Below are 19,903 nucleotides of genomic sequence, written 5' to 3' on the forward strand. Positions count from 1 at the left end.
ATGTTCCTGCTACTAGACAACTCCCAGCTAAGTTGGACTTTTGTCCTTGTGTGTTTTTGCATTTTGTTCCTGTTCACAGCTGCTGTTTCGTTACTGTGTCTGGAAAGCTCTTGTGAGCGGAAATTGCCACTCTGGTGTTATGAGTTAATGCTAGAGTCTTAAAGTAATTTCTGGATGGTGTTTTGATAGGGTTTTCTGCTGACCATGAAAGTGCCCTTTCTGTCTTCTTTCTATCTAGTAAGCGGACCTCGATTTTTGCTAAACCTATTTTCATACTACGTTTGTCATTTCATCTAAAATCACCGCCAATATATGTGGGGGCCTCTGTCTGCCTTTTGGGAAAATTTCTCTAGAGGTGAGCCAGGACTGTCTTTTCCTCTGCTAGGATTAGGTAGTTCTCCGGCTGGCGCTGGGCATCTAGGGATAAAAAAACGTAGGCATGCTACCCGGCCACTTCTAGTTGTGCGGCAGGTTTAGTTCATGGTCAGTATAGTTTCCATCTTCCAAGAGCTAGTTCTCATATATGCTGGGCTATGTTCTCTCGCCATTGACACTGCTCAGGGGCCTGATAAAAGGTCATCGAGGGCCGTAAATGGCCCTGGGGCCTGAGGTTCCCCACTCCTGCCATACACTTTAAAGTGCTGTTTACCCCATCACCTCACTTCGCTCGCTCTAATCTTTATGGTCATTTTAGACTTAGAGAACATTTACAAGTACTAATCTTCTAAAATACAAATTTTAAGTATGCAGCATGTGAGTTTATGGTGCAGATTTTCATCACTGTTTTCACCCTTTGCAACCTAGTATGATATCAGCGGTAAATCAGCACCAAAATCTACATGTATTACATGCACATTTGTTATAGATTTCACCCTCTGCATTTCAAAGGGTGAAATTTGCGATGAAAATTCACAGTGAAATTAAAACCCACAAAAGTCAGTAAATTTCTACTTTTGACTTTTTCTGAAACATAAATAGGATTTGGTAATAATAATAGGATAATAATAATAATAATAATAATAATAATAATAATAATAATAATAATAAGATAATAATAGGACTTGGGTAGCTACTGTAATATGCTGTTGACTTGCTACCCATCAATCTGGACAAAAGATCTGCAGCATATCCAACCCATGTGAACATAACCTTAAGGGGGCAGCCAATCACTACCTACAAACCGCGTATGTCATGCTGATCTCTATAATGAGGACCTCTTTTCCGGCCAATTTGTGCGCTAAGAACTTTCATTTTATATTCTATAAATATATTACATATATTACAATATATTGCATACATCTTAGCACTTACAGGGGATGCTGTATCATTTGGTTTATATATTATGCAGTCACAGCAGCTCGCACCTGTTCACATTTGTCATTTTCTCTTTTCGCTTAAGAAGTGATGGTCAGTTTTTGATTTTTTTTGCAGTGAAGGGGATCTGTCACCACATCAAAAGTGACCAGTTTGTGCATTTATTTTAATCCCACAACTTCCCAGAGTATACAGTTTTTTTTAAATAAATCCACCATATGGTTCCAGAGATATGGGCCTTTTTATTATAGTCTAAATGTATGGTCTTGCCCCCAAAGAATCCTGTGAGTGACGCCTACTATTAAAGGATACAAAAATTAAATAAAAAGTCCCATATCTGTGGAACCATATGATGAATTTAAGAAAAACAAAAAAACTGAATACTCTGGGGAGCAACATTCAAAAAGCAACAGCAAAAACTGGCCACTTTTGAACCAGTGATAGGTCTCTCTACCTGTATGACATGTACTGCATGTACTGTACTATTCTTGACCTGTACTACATGCAATGTACTGCTATTTATATGTGCTGTTTCAACTGTGCTGCTTTCTACTTATAGTATATGTACTATATTGTTATTTAATAGTATTTTATGTACAGTATTGCTTTCTACCACTACTACATTTTCTCTACTGCATTCTACCTGTGCTATATGTACTGCACTATATGTCTCCCTACCTGTGCTATATGTACTGTACTATATGACTCTCTACCTGTTCTAAATGTACTGTACTACATGTGCTATATGTATTGTACTATATGTCTACCTGTGCTATATGTATATCTTTTTGTATCCCTTTCCTGTTTTATACAGTTCAACTACCTTTTCTCGTAGATCCATTGACAATTCTTTTGCTTTCCCCATGACTCACAATCCAGAAACGTCAGTGGCTGGATGAAAGATGCAAGAGTCTGTCTGGATCCCAGAAACTCACTCAGCTTTTATGCACACACACTGATTATAAGTAAACAGGTCACAGATAAGGTAACCTTTAGTAGCCATTTAGTAGCCATTCAAACCCATTTGCGTCAACTTCTGTGCATGTTATCAGACCAAAACCACCAGGGTATGTGAACTTTTGCTCAGGGTCATTTGGATGTTTGGGTTGTCACTTTGATTTAAAAAGAAAAACACAGTAGTTTGATGATAACTGGCTTCACCCAACCACTAACCATGAGTGGAGAAAAAGTTTTGGTGTTGTCATTCATATTCTCTGAAAAAAGGCCAAGAAATCAAAAATTCTGCCGGGGTATGTAAACTTTTGAGCACAACTGTATGTACTGTACTATTTATCTCTCTGCCTGTGCTATATGTACTGTACTATATGTCTCTTTACCTGTGTTAAGTGTACTTTATGTTGCAATACCGGTAAAACATCCTTTTCATTAAAGAAAACATTTACAGTCTCTTATTGCTGAAACTCATATATGAAATTCAAAGTTGGACATCAGTCAATCACTACAAGGATGAGAACTCTCTTTCCCCAATGTCCTTTTGGTAGATGTAAAAAAGGAAATAGCAACTAAAATGTACTTGTTGAACATCCCACATATCATACAACTCTTCAATGTTTACTGTAGATCTATTTCTCTCAGGTATTACAAAAAATTAAATTAATAAAAAAATGAAACCTATTTTGTGCTGTTTAAAAAGTTGTCCTGAATGTTAACAATTGTCCAAGAGCAGGAAATGAACATATTTACCAGTTAACATGCTCCTGCTTGTCTGATGCAACCTGTCATTCTTTGTTTTTTTTTTTGCTGCAGCAATCATGTGCTATTTACACAGATGACTAGGGATGGGCGAACCCGATCTGTAAAGTTCGTGACCCATACTGAACACATAGTGTTTGGTCACAAGGTCCCAAACACGGGTTTCCATGGGAAACCCGTGTTACAGTTCTGGTCTAGTTCGGGTCCAGGGCATGTAAAAGAAAGCATAAAATTAATAATAAACATTATAAATATTATACTTACCTGTCCAGCGACGCGTCCTCCCATCCCACTATGTCCAGGCCACATCTGCTTCTGGGGCCGCTCATTACCTTTCAGCGGAGTGTGGGAGGCAGCGCAGAAAGCGGTGTGCAGAGTGGCGCACAGAGCAGTGAGCAGCACGCTCTGCTTCCCCAATCTGAGTGTACTGGTGTGGCGACGGGCCATATAGAAAAAGCCCCGTCGCATGCAGAGCAGAGCCGTGCAGAACAGAGCCGTATACACCCAGCCGAGCGGTGCAGACTGAGAGGAGCTGAGCCAGTTGTGCAGCAGCCAGAGAGAGAAGTGCCCTGCCCTGAGAGCACAAGCAGCGTGCAAGCCAGTGCCTGTTGCTGCCCACCGCCAACAGCGGGGACCAGGGAGAGAGAGACATGAGGTGTGAGTCCGGCCTCCGTGTCCGTGACTACTACACACGTGCCCCATAAGAGTGACCGAGGGCAGTACAGACCTGCGCACCCTGACTGGGCCATTAAACACCTACTGAGCCAAGCTGGGCTTGTACAAGACCGTGACCCGTATTACCGTCAGCCACTTTGGGCCCGTTTGACCGAGACTGTCAGGAGAGTAGTGGAGGCATCTACAGTATATTGACTAGGAGCAGTGTAAGATAACGGAGACTGACCACTGTCACCAGAAGACGCGGTATTGTTGTTTGCTGAACCCCATTAATAAAGACACCACGCCCGCCATTGCCGGCGTTATTGAGTTTGCAGCAGGAGCTGCAGTGTTAAGACTTCCTGATAAACTTGCTACCAAAGTGTCGTTATTTGTACCATTATACTTCACTTTGCCATTCATACTATTTAACTTTTTTCATCCCTGCGTGGAGTATTCCCCTGTAAATAAACCTGTTAACCCTTGCTCTGCCTCCCATCCATCACTGCATCCTGCATTCCTGCTAGCATCTTACATGTTCGTGCGGTGATGTCACGGGAGACAGTGGGACGGGAGGACGCATCGCTGGACAGGTAAGTATAATTATACTGTTTATTACTAATTTTATGCTTTCTTTTACAGCCCCCCTACCCCATCCCATATCTGTAAAGTCCAAGTTCGAGGTTCAGACGCAAGTTCGCGTCATCTCCGGCCCAAACTCGTACTTTAAAGAAAAACTCGGGCAAACCCGCCAATCCCGTTCGCCCATCACTACAGATGACCCCTGGCGCCACTCATGTCACATGCCATACACGTTAGCATCTTCACTGAAGCCAGTGCTTGGCTGCAGCTTGTCATTGTAGCAGGAGGGTAATCAAACACTGGTTTCAGCTGAAGGGAATTTAACAGGTGAATGGTTGTTATTTTAGTTTGTTATTTCCGCTTTTGTTTTTTCAGGCCAATTGTTCCCGGTGTCAGCCAGAACTGCTCAGCTGCACAGTACAGCTCCGTCGACGGAATAATGGCTGCGAACGCGTACTGCACATCTGCACCCTATTGATTTTATTAGCAGCAGATATGCAGCATTCAACTGCGGCCACTAGACAGTTGATGGAGCTGCCGAAAATTGAAACATCTGATGGGAAAGGGTGTGGGGTATTGCACCCCCACTGATCAGACATTGTTGACATATCCTATATGTTAAAGTCCCAATTAACCCCTTTAAATAACAAGTATTCATAATATAAGTAGTGTGTTCAACCTAAAGCGGAAAATAGTTCTCTGAAGACACCTTCTATCCAGGTCTTTTCAAGTCCAACATTTGCAACCTATGACCTAATTCTTCCAATGCATTTTACTTTCATGTGTGAACTATAATAATTTTTGATTATAAGATGATTAAGTGGTTAGCACTAGGGTTGAGCGAAACGGATCGGTCATTTTCAGAAATCGCCGACTTTTAGGCAAAGTCGGGTTTCATGAAACCCGAACCGATCCTAGTGTGGGATCGGCCATGCGGTACACGATCAGAGCGCCAAAGTCGCGTTTCGTATGACGCTGTCACCGCCGTTTTTCATCCAATGAAGGAGGACGCAGAGTGTGGGCAGCGTGATGACATAGGTCTCTGTCCCCACCATCTTAGACAAGGGCATGGCAGTGATTGGCTCGCTGTCTGCGGCGTCACAGGGGCTATAAAGGGGCGTGCACGCCGACAGCCATCTTACTTCTGCCGATCTGAGCATAGGGAGAGTTTGCTGCAGTTAGTCAGAAGCAGGGACAGAGTTAGGGAGGAAATATAAACCCCCAAACCGCTTGTGCTGGAGCGATTTTCACTGTCCCACACCACCTTTTTGTGCAGGGACAGTGGAGGTCGTATTTTAGTGCAGCAGCTGCATAGCTGTGTGCACGGTGCTGTGCAAACCAACTGCTTTTTTCAAAGCAAAAATCCTGTTGCTCCTTTCTGCACAGTTACCTGTCTTGTTTATTTGTCCACACTTTTTTGTTCTGGAGTCCTTTTTATTGCTGCCATACTTGTCCTGAGATCATTGTAGGGACTAGGGAGCGTGTTATTGCAGTAATTTTTTTTTTATAATAATTACAGCCACTTTCTGCCACGTTCATAGTGTTGTGTTATACCACTGGGCCAGAGTTGTGGTTCAGTGTCTCCCCCAAAAGTGAGATAGTAATTCTCACACAGTTTATATTCTGCTGTACTGCTAGTGTGTCATATATCAGGCAGCCACTTTCTGCCACGTTCATAGTGTTGTGTTATACCACTGGGCCAGAGTTGTGGTTCAGTGTCTCCCCCAAAAGTGAGATAGTATTTCTCACACAGTTTATATTCTGCAGTACTGCTAGTGTGTCATATATCAGGCAGCCACTTTCTGCCAGGTTCATAGTGTTGTGTTATACCACTGGGCCAGAGTGGTGGTTCAGTGTCTCCCCCAAAAGTGAGATAGTATTTCTCACACAGTTTGTATTCTGCTGTACTGCTAGTGTGTCATATATCAGGCAGCCACTTTCTGCCACGTTCATAGTGTTGTGTTATACCACTGGGCCAGAGTTGTGGTTCAGTGTCTCCCCCAAAAGTGAGATAGTATTTCTCACACAGTTTATATTCTGCAGTACTGCTAGTGTGTCATATATCAGGCAGCCACTTTCTGCCAGGTTCATAGTGTTGTGTTATACCACTGGGCCAGAGTTGTGGTTCAGTGTCTCCCCCAAAAGTGAGATAGTATTTCTCACACAGTTTGTATTCTGCAGTACTGCTAGTGCGTCGTATATCAGGCAGCCACTTTCTGCCACGTTCATAGTGTTGTGTTATACCACAGGGCCAGAGTTAGGGTTCAGTGTCTCCCCCTAAAAAATGGAGATTCAAATTCTCACACAGTGTATATTCAGCTGTACTGCTAGTGTGTCGTATATCAGGCAGCCACTTTCTGCCACGTTCATAGTGTTGTGTTACACCACAGGGCCAGAGTTAGGGTTCAGTGTCTCCCCCCAAAAAATGGAGATTCAAATTCTCACACAGTGTATATTCAGCTGTACTGCTAGTGTGTCGTATATCAGGCAGCCACTTTCTGCCACGTACATAGTGTTGTGTTATACCACAGGGCCAGAGTTAGGGTTCAGTGTCTCCCCCCAAGAAATGGAGATTCAAATTCTCACACAGTGTATATTCAGCTGTACTGATAGTGTGTCGTATATCAGGCAGCCACTTTCTGCCACGTTCATAGTGTTGTGTTATACCACTGGGCCAGAGTTGTGGTTCAGTGTCTCCCCCAAAAGTGAGATAGTATTTCTCACACAGTTTATATTCTGCAGTACTGCTAGTGTGTCATATATCAGGCAGCCACTTTCTGCCAGGTTCATAGTGTTGTGTTATACCACTGGGCCAGAGTGGTGGTTCAGTGTCTCCCCCAAAAGTGAGATAGTATTTCTCACACAGTTTGTATTCTGCTGTACTGCTAGTGTGTCATATATCAGGCAGCCACTTTCTGCCACGTTCATAGTGTTGTGTTATACCACTGGGCCAGAGTTGTGGTTCAGTGTCTCCCCCAAAAGTGAGATAGTATTTCTCACACAGTTTATATTCTGCAGTACTGCTAGTGTGTCATATATCAGGCAGCCACTTTCTGCCAGGTTCATAGTGTTGTGTTATACCACTGGGCCAGAGTTGTGGTTCAGTGTCTCCCCCAAAAGTGAGATAGTATTTCTCACACAGTTTGTATTCTGCAGTACTGCTAGTGCGTCGTATATCAGGCAGCCACTTTCTGCCACGTTCATAGTGTTGTGTTATACCACAGGGCCAGAGTTAGGGTTCAGTGTCTCCCCCTAAAAAATGGAGATTCAAATTCTCACACAGTGTATATTCAGCTGTACTGCTAGTGTGTCGTATATCAGGCAGCCACTTTCTGCCACGTTCATAGTGTTGTGTTACACCACAGGGCCAGAGTTAGGGTTCAGTGTCTCCCCCCAAAAAATGGAGATTCAAATTCTCACACAGTGTATATTCAGCTGTACTGCTAGTGTGTCGTATATCAGGCAGCCACTTTCTGCCACGTACATAGTGTTGTGTTATACCACAGGGCCAGAGTTAGGGTTCAGTGTCTCCCCCCAAGAAATGGAGATTCAAATTCTCACACAGTGTATATTCAGCTGTACTGATAGTGTGTCGTATATCAGGCAGCCACTTTCTGCCACGTTCATAGTGTTGTGTTATACCACAGGGCCAGAGTTAGGGTTCAGTGTCTCCCCCCAAAAAATGGAGATTCAAATTCTCACACAGTGTATATTCAGCTGTACTGCTAGTGCGTCGTATATCAGGCAGCCACTTTCTGCCACGTTCATTGTGTTGTGTTATACCACAGGGCCAGAGTTGGGGTTCAGTGTCTCCCCCCAAAAGCAAGTCATCTTTCAGGCAAGCTACGTGTCAGCAGGGGAAGGTGGGGCAAAAGAATGTGAAATCCATGATTGGTTAATTTAAATGAAGGTTAGCTAATCAACATTTTTGGTAGGCAGACGTGTCCTTTTTTCGGTCAGTATTGAACCAGCAGCACTGAACACTCTTTCTGAAAGCACACTGACAGCAGGCAATCGAGGTCCTGTAATCCATATTCTTGCAATTCAGGCCAGGTGTCTAGTTTAGATGCCCAGTAATCAAAGGGGAATGACCTGTGAGGGAGAACATCGATAAGGGTGGAAAAGAAGTTTGTAACCATACTGGACAAATGCTGTCTCCTGTCACTTTGAATCGATGCAGCTGTCCCTGTCGTGTCAGCGGTCATTGCAAAATCATTCCACAACCTTGTCATAAAACCCCTCTGTCCAACGCCACTTCGGATTTCTGCACCTCTAGCACCTCTGCCATGTTGCCCCCTGCAGCTCGTGTGAGAACCATCACCGCCGCTGTGTGCTGGGAATGCCTGAACCAAACGGTCTACAAGAGTTGCTTGTTTGGTAGCCAATATTTGACCTAGGTTCTCATGTGGCATGATATTTTGCAGTTTTCCTTTATATCTTGTATCCAGGAGGCAGGCCAACCAGTTGTCGTCATCGGTCATCATTTTAACAATGCGGGGGTCCCTTTTTAGGATACGCAAGGCATACTCAGCCATGTGGGCCAATGTTCCAGGTGTCAATTAACTGTTTCTGCTGGGTTGAGGACCACTTTCTTGCAAATCAAGATCACAAGTGTCCCGCAATAAACCTGTACCAGACCTTGCAATGCCACCAGTTTCTATTGCCACCTGAGAATCATCCTCCCATACATATTCATCCCCATCATCCTCCTCCTCATCCTCTTCATCCGCCAATTCGCCCTGGACAGTTCCCTGAGCAGACAATGGCTGACTGTCATCAAGGCTTCCCTCCTCCTCGGCTGCAGACGCCTGCTCCTTAATGTGCGTCAAACTTTGCATCAGCAGACGCATAAGTGGGATGTTAATGATTATGATGGCGTCGGCCACTGCACACCAGACAACTCCATGTCTGCCATCCAAGTGCCTGCCCGTATATCCTCCCACAAATTAATTACAGCACGCCTCTGTTCGCACAGCCTCTGAATCATGTGCAGTGTGGAGTTCCACCTTGTTGCAACGTCGATTATTAGGCGGTGCTGGGGAAGATTCAGCGATCGCTGATGGTTCAGCATACGGCTGGAGTGTATGGACATCCGGCAGAGGTGCGAGCAAAGTCTTCGCACCTTCAGGAGCAGGGCTGGTAACTTTGGATAATTTTTGAGGAAGCCCTGCACCACCAGGTTAAAGGTGTGAGCCAGGCAAGGTATGTGTTTCAGTTCTGAAAGGGCTATGGCAGCCATAAAATTCCTTCCGTTATCACTGAATATCTTGCCTGCCTCAAGATGTACACTGCCCAGCCATGACTGAGTTTGTTGCTGCAAGTACTCCACCAGTACTTCCGCGGTGTGTCTGTTGTCGCCCAAACACTTCATTTGAAACACAGCCTGCTGACGCTTACCACTAGCTGTTCGATAATGGGACACCCCGTGTGCAAAACTGGCAGCTGCGGATGGAGTGGTAGGGCGACTGCGCTCTGTGCACGAGCTTTCGCTTCTGGAGGAGGAGGAGGAGGAGTGGCGAACTCCTTATGCCAACTGTTTCCTTAGACTGTGGGATAGGCTGAACTGTCCCACTATGGCTGCCCCCTGTGGACCCTGCATCCTACACATTAACCCAGTGCGCCGTGATGGACACATAACGTCCCCGGCCATGCCTACTGGTCCATGCATCTGTTGTGAGGTGCACCTTTCCACTGACTGATTGCCTCAAGGCATGGAGAATGCGGTCTTTGACATGCTGGTGGAGGGCTCGGATTGCTTTTCTCGCAAAGAAGTGTCGACTGGGTAGGTCATAGCGTGGTACTGCGTGGGCCATCAGGTCTTTGAAAGCTTCGCTTTCAACCAAATAGTAGGGCATCATCTGTAATGAGATTAGTATAGCAATGTGGGCGTTCAAATCCTGTGTACTCGGATGAGAGGATGAGTACTTTCTTTTCCTAACGAGAGTCTCTTGTAGGGGGCTGGACTGTAGAGCTGCATATGGTGGAACTAGCGGTGGTGGTGGTTGACATGGCGGATTGAGAGAGAGTTTGTTATGGTATTCTTGTTGTTGGCCTACATACAGTCTTTCCTACCTATAACCTTGTGATTCCCTGACTGCTTTGGCCTTACGACGATACCTCCACATTTGCTGCTGGTGGTGTCCTAACCGGTGGGCTTACAGTGAGGGAAGCAATGTAGCATTGCTGACTACCTTCATTCCGAGCAGGTGCACCAACGGTACGGGACGTTTGGTACTTAGTCCAGGCTTGCAAGTGCATGCTGGTTAAATGTCTAAGCATGCACGTTGTATTTAAATTTTGAAGATTCTTCTCTCTGCTGAAGGTCTTTGAGCATTTCTTACAGATAACTTTTGACTGATCATTCTGATCTTGGTTAAAAAATTGCTACTCTACACTCTTCCTACTATCGAAAACATTTTCAGGCATTGTGCGCTGTGCTACTTTCACTGAATGGCCACGCTCTCCTAAAACAGTTTTTGTTTTTCGCAAACATTTTTGGCCTGCTACGGGCCTGCCAGATGACAGCTGTTGCAATGTAGATGGCTGCTGCGGATCATCCTCTTCTGAGCTAGTGGCAGCGGCACCCTCTTCCCCCAATGGCTGCCAATCTGGGTCAACAACTAGGTCATCTATCACCTCCTCCTCAATGTCATGTGCACCTTCCTCAGTGTCACCGTGTAAGGTGCTATAGCGTTCGGGACAGGGCACCATAGTCTCATCAGGGTCACATTCTGGCTCAGTAAACTGCGAGGGCAATGTAGTGATCAGAGTCAATGGAACAGCATCACAATCTAGCTGTGGCTGTGCATCGGTGCACTCCATGCCCGATTCTTCTTGTAATTGGCAGTGTACAATTTCCCTTTCTAACCCAGGCACGGTATGTGTAAAGAGCTCCATGGAGTAACCTGTAGTGTCGCCTGATGTATCCTTCACTTTTGGTTTGGGAGAAGGACACAAGGAAACGTCTTTTTCCTGACCGGGAGCATCCACTGATGACTGGCTGCTCTTACATTTAGAACTTTGGGTAGAGGAGGCGAAAGAGCTAGAGGGTGAGTCAGCAAGGAAAGACAACACTTTTTCCTGCTTCTCCGGCTTTAAAAGCTGTTTTCCTACTCCCAGGTAAGGGAGCCTTCGAGGCCTTGTGTAGCCAGATGATGACGAAGGCTGAACACTTCCAGCCTTAGGTGCTACTGTGCTTTTGCCACTACCACGAGATGCAGCACCACCAAGCACCATCAGTACCAGCTGGCAACCCCCGCCCATGGCCTCTTCCACCAGACTTCCTCATTTTTTGGGGGGAGACACTGAACCACAACTCATATTACACCGTCGTAATATGAGGGGCCCTGTGCCAGTACCGCCGCCCACGAGAGAGTGTTCCCCCCCCAGCTTGAACAGTGCTCTACCACTTGCAATACTACCTCTCCCAGCTCCACCACTGTGTAGTCTGTGCGGTTAAAACCTTAAATGGCACTGCCAATACGAATTATTTGAAATGATAGATGATAGTTAAAATATACAGGGGCCCTGGCCTCCATTTAATACTTTGCGCCTACTACCACTGTCTTAATTATAATATATAATAACGGTGTCTGCCGCTGCTTCTTTTTTTTCCTTCACTGAACAAAGCTGAACTTCAACTGTTGTCCCGTTTCAAATATTAAACTGCATTTGGCCTACTTGTTGGGTTGGGGCATACTAACGGTGTCTGCCGCTCCTTGGTGTTCTCCTGGTTTATTTTTCTTGCGCTTCAATCTTCAGGCTTTCGTTTAAATATTTTTTATATTAAACTGCATTTGGCCTACTTGTTGGGTTAGGCCTAGTAACATTGTCCGCCTCTTGTTTTCCTCTACTAAACAAAGCTGAGCTTGAAGCTTCAGGCTTTCGGCCTGTAACAACAATATGAAACTACATTTGGCCTAGTTCTTGGTTTGGGCCTAGTAACGTTGTCTGCTGCTGCCTCTTGTTTTCCTCTACTACACAAAGCTGAGCTTCAATCTTCAGGCTTTCGGCCTATATTTAGAATATGAAACTGCATTTGGCCTACTTGTTTGGTAGGGCCTACTAACGGTGTCTGCCGCTGATTGTTGTTCTCCTCCACTGAACAAACCAATGCCGCCTGTTTACTCCTGTCACCAATTTTTAACAGCTTTTAGCCTACTTTTTTTATTTTGGTCCTATATCTGTGTTTCCTCCTCATTCCTGCCCATTGCCCAGCCACTGCTAGATGAGTCTGCTGGTACATTGACACAGACCACTACATTCCCCTTGCACTCTACACAGCCTGAATCTGACCCTGCTGAAACTCAGGTTCCCCTTCCCGCATACTATACCACCTTACATGGGGACAAAGAGGAAGGTGCAGATGAAAGTGCAGTTTCCTTCAACAGGTGGGGGGGCATACTCATTGGCGACGTCACTGGCACAGGACCCCTCATAGTATGCAAAAGTGTCTCTGCCGGTGGGAGGCACCCCCGCCGTCAATCACAACGCCGTACTTTGAGGGGTCCTGTGCCAGTGGCAATGTGAACGAGTGTGCCCCCCCTGCTTGCTCAGGATCACAGCACTTGCAAAGTTGAAATACTTACCACTCCCTGCTCCACCGCCGTGACGTAGTCCGCGTTTCCTGGGCCCACGAAAAACTTGAGCCAGCCCTACTCCCCCCACAACTGTTGCCAAATGACCCCCAAATTTTCAATGGCTAACTATTATTATAAGGTAAATTAAGATTGACAAGCTTAAGTAACAAGAATTGATGTTTTTGGCATTAAAATGGGCTCTGTTGGTGTTTTCCTGTCCTCCACTCACTGCCGACTTTGATTCTCCATTGACTTGCATTGGGTTTCGTGTTTCGGTCGGATCCCTGACTTTTCGCAATAATCGGCCGATTTCACCCGACCCGACTTTTGACAAAGTCGGGTTTCGTGAAACCCGACTCGATCCTGAAAAAGTAAAAGTCGCTCAACCCTAGTTAGCACTATTGCTTTGCAGCGCTGAGGTCCTGGGCTCAGATCCCACCAAGGACACCATCTGCAAGGAGTTTGTATGTTCTCCCTGTATTTTCGTGGGTTTCCTCCCGGTACTCCAGTTTCCTTTCATGCTCCAAAGACATACTGATAGGGAATTTAGATTGTAAACCCCAATTGGGACAGAGATGTTAATGTCTGTAAAGCAGTGTGGAAATTAATGGTGCTACATACAGGAAAAATATATAAAATAAATAGGATGATTGAAGTTAGATTTGAACTTTGATGGCACCGGGACAGTTGAGAAAGTCACAACACATCTCAGTTGGCTTACAGGTATTCTACTGAATGAGGAATATGAGGAATATTATTAATTTGTACATTTAAAAAATAGCATAAAAATAAAAAGCATATTTTCCCTTATCATGATAGATATGACCACTCAATCAGTCGGATATATTTCTTTGAAAGTTTTCCATACTACATAGTGCAATCATGACCATGGTCAGGGACATGGCAAGTAGAGATGAGCAAATATATTCAAGTGGAATTCAATTCTACTTAAATTTTTCAAATATTTTTGTAAGTTTTGTAAAGCAAAGGGATATCAAAAGCTTTTAAAAAAAATCTTATACTCACTTTACTGCTCTGTGCGTGCATGCACAAGGTCATGACAAACATTGTGACATTATGATCACTTGGGCAGAATCCTGCCAGGCCTCATCAGAACTGGAAGTCCCAGCTTAGTGAGAGAAATCAAGGAATTTCAATGTTTTCAGCAGGGATCAGAAGATGCGATTTGAACCATATGGGTGACGGTGAGGAGCTGAGAAACCGAAGAAGTGAGCAGTAAGGCAAGTATGTGGTTTTCTAAAATATTTTTATTTTATTTTTTATATCTTGTGTTTATTATGACCTGGGTTCTGAAGAGGAACATTAGAATTTATGGAGAATAACTTCTCTGTGAATCAAATTTCCCAGGAATATCCGTGAGAGCAGACAGAGTCAAATCTTGCCTGATCCGCTTATGTCTAATGGCCAGGCTTCTTCCTTGCTATCTAACGAGGCTCCAGACATAATTCAGAAATCAACATGGTTCAGATCAGAAGGATTCTGAGTACAATACCAAAAATTTCAGCAAAGTAGGTCGGTTGTTGTACGTAGTTTCACCTAATCTTGATCCAAGAAGCAAGATCTTCCATCTTGTCCTGATAATAGAGAAGTTCATATGATATGAATCACTTTAAAACATTTACAAAAAATAATCTACCATTGGGCGTAAAAATCGCAAAGGATATATAAATGGTTGCTGTGGAGTAATTTGAACAGATGTGTAAAAACTCTGGATTACGATAAACTTGACAACTTTCGGCGACTTGAAAAACTGTTCTTGGCAAATGCTTTCTGTTTCACATGGTCCCATTGTGACCTTCTGTAAAGGTTCTCATTTTTCTTTCTTTGTATTAATTTTACTAGGATTTTTGTAAATACATTTTCAAGATTATAATTTTCAAAAATGAAGTAAGCTACTGTACAACCAACATTTTATTTTGTAGTCAATGAAAACAACAGAACATTGAATATTCTTTGTTGTGTACTATCTGGAACCTGATCAAATATTCAAAGTGTGACATTGCCCTAGACTGACCTGACATGAAGCCATCTGTTTTCAGCCTGAATGATTTTTTATAACGCTATTGTGTCATTCATGAACACATTTTGATTTTATTGCTCCAAAGGAACTTCAAGAAAAAAAGTACAGTACAGTTGAGATGCATTAACTTGGCCCAGGAGTGTTTACAGAACTGGGCCTTTAATATGGTCATTGAGTGAATTAAACCAGAACCAATTTGGGAAGATTGTTTTTTAAAGAGAAAAAATATTGGTCTTAATGAGGTGTAGTCAAAAAATCTCTCCAGTCCATTTACTAACAATGAAATAAACTATACAGACATGGTAATTTAATGGATTTACAGTCAAATAAAATATACATAGCATAGAGCACGCTTTTTTTTAGGGGGGGAAATTTATGCTCCTGTTTTAGCCACTCCACACCATGTATACTAGAAGGAAAATAAAAGTAGAACATCGAAACAACTACTCACACGGTCAAGTGCACACGCCTTTTCAGTTTGTTTAAATTTTTTTTTGCCATTTTCCGATACCCATATTTTTCATGATCTGGGGTTGGGTGAGGGCTTATTTTTGCGTGCCGAGCTGACGTTTTTATGATACCATTTTGGTGCAGATATGATCTTTTGATTGCCTGTTATTGAATTTTAATGCGATGCTGCTGTGACCAAAAATACGTAATTCTGGCGTTTTGACCTTTTTTTGTTGTTATGCTGTTTAGCGATCAGGTTAATTTTTTTTATTAATAGATCGGGCAATTCTGAACTCGGTGATACTAAACATGTTTTTTTTGTTTTATTTTGAATGGGGCGAAGTGGAGGTTATTTGAACTTTAATTTTTGAAAAAATTTTAAATATTTTTTTTACTTTTTTTTAACTTTTTGCATGCTTCAATAGCTTCCATGGGAGACTAGAAGCTGTCATAACCCGATCGCCTCTGCTACATACAGGCGATGATCAGATGTATGTAGCACAATTACTCATTTGCTATGCGAGACGACCACCGGGCGGCACTCATAGCAATCCTGCAGTGACAACCATGCAGGTCTGCAGTAGACCTCTGGTTGTCATTGCAACCCATCGGTGACCCGCTATCACATGACGGGGGTCACCGATGGGTGGATTTCCGGCATGCTTGCTGGAAGTGCATGTTAAATGCCACTGTCAGAGTTAGACAGCGGCATTAAACAGGTTAACAACTGTGGAAGAATCACGATTCCTCCAGCGGCTGTTAGTGGCACATGTCAGCTGTTCAAAACAGTTGACATGTGCCAGAAAAGATGTGGGCTCATCACCGGAGCCAACATCAAAGGGAGGGTGTCTGACATCGGTGTACTATTACGCCCGATGTTGGAAAGGGGTTAATGTTGATAAATGTAGAGTAATGTACCTCGGCCACAATAATCGTATTTCTGCATATACATTAATTGGAAATATACTGTACTTGGGATTACAGAGCAGGAGAAGGACTTGGATATTCTCATTAGAAACAAGCTAAGTAGCAGACGCTCAATGGGATAGATGAGGGGGGATGGTAGGATGGAGCTGCAGGACAGTGAGGCAGTTAGCTGGGTGACAGTTAGGAAGCAGGGTAGAGGGAAGAGTGCCAGGGAGGCTAGTCCTGATCTGGCACACCCCAATAAGTTTGCTAAGTTGGCAGATGAGGGGGATGCCAGTACAGGGGTAGCACTGCTGCAGCCAGGCATGTCCTCTGAAAGCCGGAGGAGTGACTGCTCCAGTAAGGAGGGAAATAGGAGAGCAGGGCAGGCCAGACAGGTGCTGGTAGTGGGGGACTCAATTATTAGGGGAACAGGTAGGGCAATTTGTCACAAAGACAGGGATCGTCGAACAGTGTGCTGCCTACCTGGTGCTCGAGTCCGACACATCGCTGATCGGGTGGACAGATTACTGGGAGGGGCTGGTGAGGACCCAGCGGTCATGGTGCACATTGGCACAAATGACAAAGTTAGAGGTAGGTGGAAGGTCCTTAAAGATGATTTCAGGGAATTAGGCTGCAAGTTGAAAGCAAGGACCTCCAACGTGGCATTTTCCAAAATACTGCCTGTACCACGTGCCATGCCAGAGAGGCAACGGGACATTAGGGAGGAAAGTAAGTGGCTCAAGAATTGGTGTAGGAAGGAGGGGTTTGGGTTCCTGCAGAACTGGGCCGACTTCTCAGTTGGCTACAGGCTCTACGCTAGGGACGGGCTGCACCTCAATGGGGAAGGTGCAGCTGTGCTGGGGGAGAAAATGGTTAGAAGGTTGGAGGAGTGTTTAAACTAGGGATTGGGGGGGAGGGTATTCAATTATAGGAGAGGTAGATAGTGCAGATAGAGACCTGGGCACAAATAAGGAAGTTGGGGGTGGCGGTGGCATGGGGGGTGGGGTTAGAACAGTTAATAATTTAAGAAAGAATAGAGGTACAAAGACGAACATCAAGTGCATGTATACTAATGCCAGAAGCCTCGCCAACAAACTAGTTCGACCACACTTAGAATACTGTGCACAGTTCTGGTCTCCGGTGTACATAGCTGAACTAGAGCGGGTGCAGAGAAGAGCGACCAAGGTTATTAGAGGACTGGGGGGGTCTGCAATACCAAGATAGGTTATTACACTTGGGGCTATTTAGTTTGGAAAAACGAAGACTAAGGGGTGATCTTATTTTAATGTATAAATATATGAGGGGACAGTACAAAGACCTTTCTGATGATCTTTTTAATCGTAGACCTGAGACAGGGACAAGGGGGCATCCTCTACATCTGGAGGAAAAAAGGTTTAAGCATAATAACAGACGCGGGTTCTTTACTGTAAGAGCAGTGAGACTATGGAACTCTCTGCCGTATGATGTTGTAATGAGTGATTCATTACTTAAATTTAAGAGGGGACTGGATACCTTTCTGGAAAAGTATAATGTTACAGGGTATATACACTAGATTCCTTGATAGGGCGTTGATTCAGGGAACTAGTCTGATTGCCGTATGTGGAGTCGGGAAGGAATTTTTTTCCCCAAGGTGGAGCTTACTCTTTGCCACATGGTTTTTTTTTTGCCTTCCTCTGGATCAACATGTTAGGGCATGTTAGGTTAGGCTATTGGTTGAACTAGATGGACTTAAAGTCTTCCTTCAACCTTAATAACTATGTAACTATGTAACAGTACTTGTCATGTCCCATGACTTTTGAAATATACAGTACTGCATTATGAAGATAGATTTGCTGTAGATATCTGTCTCCCTGTAGTCTAGATCTGATGCAGATAACCCCTTACGTCTTCTTGTTTAGCTAGCTTTGAATCAGCCATCATTGCTACATGTTCATCCCTGTTTCAGAATCATCTTTCCACAGGCTGTTGCTGCTACTGTTGCGCATAATGCAAGAATTCAGCCTAAGAATAAACTGTGACAACACAGAGTCAATCTGGACACTTGTGCAGAGGTAAATTATTCTTAATTACGCTATACATACTATTCTTTTGTTCAGTAAGTCAAGAGACATTGTTTCATGTGAGACTGTCCGATGACCCTTTTGTATGTTAATATGTGGAATGCCTGCTGATTACGGATTGCATCAGCCCCCTGCAGTGTACTAGTCTGGACCACTTGGAGGACAATTATGGAGACAAATTGAACAATTGAACAATGATGGAACAGCCAAAACTTCCCACCCCCATTCATGTGGGACAATGCACTGAAATGGGAGCTGAAGGTTTTATAGCTGTTGGAATACAGATTTGCTCCTCTGCCCAACATTGATCCCACAATGTTGTTTGGATGACTTAGGTTAGGACAGTCAGGTCACCTGGCCGCATACCTCACTGTGCTAGGCCAGCTTCCTAAGCTTGCCATTATCTCCTCTCTGCACGTGTGCACCAAAAGCAGGGTGATGCTGATTGTAGTTCTTATAACAACTGATACCGCGCTTGGGTGATACAGACAGAACCTGGCTAGCAAAAAACCAAAACCACATGAATATATGGCAATAGGTGATAGGCTATACGTTGTGACCAATCCAAATATAAGCTAATATGCGAGCCTTCACCCTGCGTATTGTTGAGACCGTGCATTCAATTGTATGTTGCTTGCAATATGATACCATGGACACATATAGTGCCCGTACCTTATGCGTTACTTATATACTAAAATGAACTCGGTAACGGCCGTGCATAAGTTCTTACCGAATAGAGGTATGGTCTGCAGGGAACAGATATATTGTGTTGTGATCCCGCTGGTCTGCTCGTTGTGATTCCTGGAGGTGATGTGTCTTATTCCCCCAATAGACCCGGCAGGTGCGAGGATGAGATGACCTGCGTTTGTTGGTGGACAGGTGGGCAGACGAGGGTTGGTGCCGCCTGGAGCCGTGCAGGTCTAATAGCTGTAGCTGCTCAGTGTAGAGCCAGGAAGACGTCCCGGCCGGAGGCGTCCCTGGTTACACTGAAGAAAAAAATGGCCGCCGCTGACAAGCAGCGTGTGACGTCACGAGCCTACGGAGCCCTGCTAGGACAAAAAGACTAACCAACGCGTTTCGAAGGGTAATCGCCCTTCTTCATCAGGGTTGATGCCCTATCTGGGAACTCCTCTATTTTATACCTCCACTGCGCACCTGTGCCTGCCCCTCAGGGCTTGAGGTCCCACCCCACCTGCCTTACTTAATATAGGTCTAAAATAACAGCCTATTTGTCGCACCACATTAATGTTACCCTATCATATCAAGGTTGTAAAAAATATACGCTTCCTGTCAACTATTTATTAGGACCTCCAAACAAAAACTAGCTCTGGACCATATTCAGAATGGTGTATACCACATTAAAAATATAAATATATGTTTATTAAATAAATATTTGTCATACTGAGCAAATATGCATAAAAATATAAAAATATGCAAATATAAGAAAAATACAAAATATATGAGAACTATCTTTATTATTTAAAATCATGTATTCAAATATGGACCAGTACTTAAAATATGCTAAAAAATATCTCTAAAATTATTTATATAAATATATTTCCACTGCCTCCAGACATTATTTAAAAATGACCATAACAGAC

The 19,903-nt window shown here is 44.0% G+C and overlaps 1 long non-coding RNA gene across 1 annotated transcript in view; it reads left to right on the forward strand.

Moving 5' to 3' along the window:
• Positions 1 to 19,903, forward strand: part of LOC143783422 (uncharacterized) — a 49,303-nt gene that overhangs the window by 7,416 nt on the left and 21,984 nt on the right. Inside the window, exons 2-3 of the long non-coding RNA XR_013217158.1 lie at positions 14,009 to 14,087; positions 18,188 to 18,293. This is a non-coding gene — a long non-coding RNA (uncharacterized LOC143783422). The remainder of the gene's footprint in view (positions 1 to 14,008; positions 14,088 to 18,187; positions 18,294 to 19,903) is intronic.

Source organism: Ranitomeya variabilis, chromosome 6 (assembly GCF_051348905.1).
Source record: "Ranitomeya variabilis isolate aRanVar5 chromosome 6, aRanVar5.hap1, whole genome shotgun sequence".
Taxonomy (NCBI): domain Eukaryota; kingdom Metazoa; phylum Chordata; class Amphibia; order Anura; family Dendrobatidae; genus Ranitomeya; species Ranitomeya variabilis.